This window comes from Fukomys damarensis, unplaced genomic scaffold (assembly GCF_012274545.1).
Source record: "Fukomys damarensis isolate Sample0158 unplaced genomic scaffold, DMR_v1.0_HiC HiC_scaffold_38, whole genome shotgun sequence".
Classification (NCBI taxonomy): Eukaryota; Metazoa; Chordata; class Mammalia; order Rodentia; family Bathyergidae; genus Fukomys; species Fukomys damarensis.
The window spans coordinates 73274648-73276736 of record NW_022900950.1 but is presented as its reverse complement, the minus strand read 5'-3'; the positions used below and the strand labels follow the sequence as shown (position 1 = coordinate 73276736).

The 2089-nt window shown below is 34.3% G+C and overlaps 1 protein-coding gene across 2 annotated transcripts in view; it reads right to left on the bottom strand.

Moving 5' to 3' along the window:
* The window catches only part of Fam160a1 (family with sequence similarity 160 member A1), a 256696-nt gene that overhangs the window by 164565 nt on the left and 90042 nt on the right, over positions 1-2089 (bottom strand). The gene's annotated exons all lie outside the window — the stretch shown is intronic.

Genomic DNA, 2089 nt, shown 5'->3' with positions numbered 1-2089 from the left:
ATATATATAAATTGAATTTTGGGAAACTTTAACAGTGCTGCCAATTTTGGAAAAAGTCACCCCAATTTACTGTGTTGAGTTGGCATTGCACAGAAATGAACAGCGATACTGGTCTAGAAATGTTAATTTTTCTATTTTTATTTTTTTTCCATGTATACAAGGGTAACACATCATAGTAAATATGTAAGGTCATATCTACGTGGGTTCAATTACAGAAACTAATAAAGTATTCTCTAAATAATGAAAAAAAAAGAATAAGATAACACTATAAGAGCAAGAAACAATTTAAATATGTTCAGGGACCATTTTCATCTCCAGAATTCAGGATTATTTTGATGTTACATCATTGCCTTTTCTATTTTACTTTCCTTTTTAGTTTTATTTTAGGATTCCCTATTTTTAATGTTCATACAGAGATTTCTTTAACTGATATACCGAATAGTTTCTTTGGTGTGAAAAACTATAATAGTACACAGGATCCTAATGAGATAATTAATAATGTGAAATAGGAAGTAAAGGGTTAAAGGTGTAGGGAAAGTGGGAAGGGTGAGGGAAAAGTAATAAGGGAGAGGAAAAAATATGAGAAACTGAAAAAATGGAAATAAAGTGTTTATAAATGGGGAGGGGAGGAGGGGGTGAAGGGAGGGCAGGGACAAGGGGAAAAAATGAGAATCAAGACCTATTATGTAAAGGTGCAGAATCCCAATGATGAATGTAACTGTATTGTATACCTGAATTGTACCAATAAACTCAATAAAAAGAAAATAAATAAATAAATAAATGGTGTTGGGAAAGCTGGCTATCCACATGCAGAAGGTTGAATATAGACCCACATATTTTTTTAGGTCAAAAGTTAAATTCTAAAACAGCAATACTTAACCTGCTAGAAGACAAAATAGGTAAAACTTTTTAAGGCATAGGCACAGTCAAGGACGTTCTGTGCAGAATCCTGACTGCACAGGAAAGAGTTCTGAAAATCAACAAGTGAAATAATATCAAGTTAAAAAGCTTCTGCTCAATGAAACAACCAACCAACCAAGTAGAAAGAAAACCCTACAGAATGGAGGAAAAATTTGCTAGATATTTCTCAGAGGACTCATATCTAGAATTTTTAAAGAAATCAAAAAACTTAGGCCCCTGAAATAAAAGACACAAACAAAAAATGGGCAAGTGAGGGTCGGTGATTTAGCTAAGGGACACTGCATCTGCCTCAAAAGCACAAGGTCCTGAGTTCAATCCCCAATTTCAAAAAAAAAAAAAAAAAAACAACACACACACACACACACACACACACACACACACACAGAAATGGGCAAGTGAAATGAAGAGACACTTCACAGAAGAAGTATAAGTGGTCAATAAATACATGAAGAAATGCTCAACATCACTGACCATTAGAGAAATGCAAATTAAAACAACACTGAGATTCCATCTTACTCCAGAAAGAATGGCTATCATGAAGAAATCAACAAATATCAAACACTGTGGGGGGGGGTCCTCTCCATTGTTAGTGGGAATGTAAACTGATACAAGCACTATGGAAATCAGTATGGAGATTCTTCAAAAAAACAAAACTAGAGGTTCCATTTGACCCAGCTGTTCTCCTTTCAGGTATCTTCCTGAAACAGTTAAAGATATTACATTACAACGATACATGCATGCCCATATTTATAGCAGCACAATTCATAACAGGTAAGTTTTGGAATGTCCATCAACACATAAATGAATAAAGAAATAAGGTACTTACAATGCAGTGATACTTTGCCATAAAGATAGACTTGAGTCATCTGTAGGAAAATGGATGCACCTTAAGACCCTAATGTTAAATGAAATAAATCAGACACACAAGCATAGAGCACGTGGTTTATCTTACACGAGAAAGTCAAAATATAAATAAAGAGCAAAATAAAAACTAGAGAATAGAAAAGAAGGAGTTAGCTCTCTCTCAAATGGGAAGGAGATCAAGAGATGCAGAGAAGGGACAAAGGAGTGGAGGGAAGGGGATGAAAAAGAAATTAAGAAGTGTCATGTACGCAAGGACCCAAGTTTGGGCCCCAGTAACAAAAAAAAAAAAAAAAAAAAAAAAAAA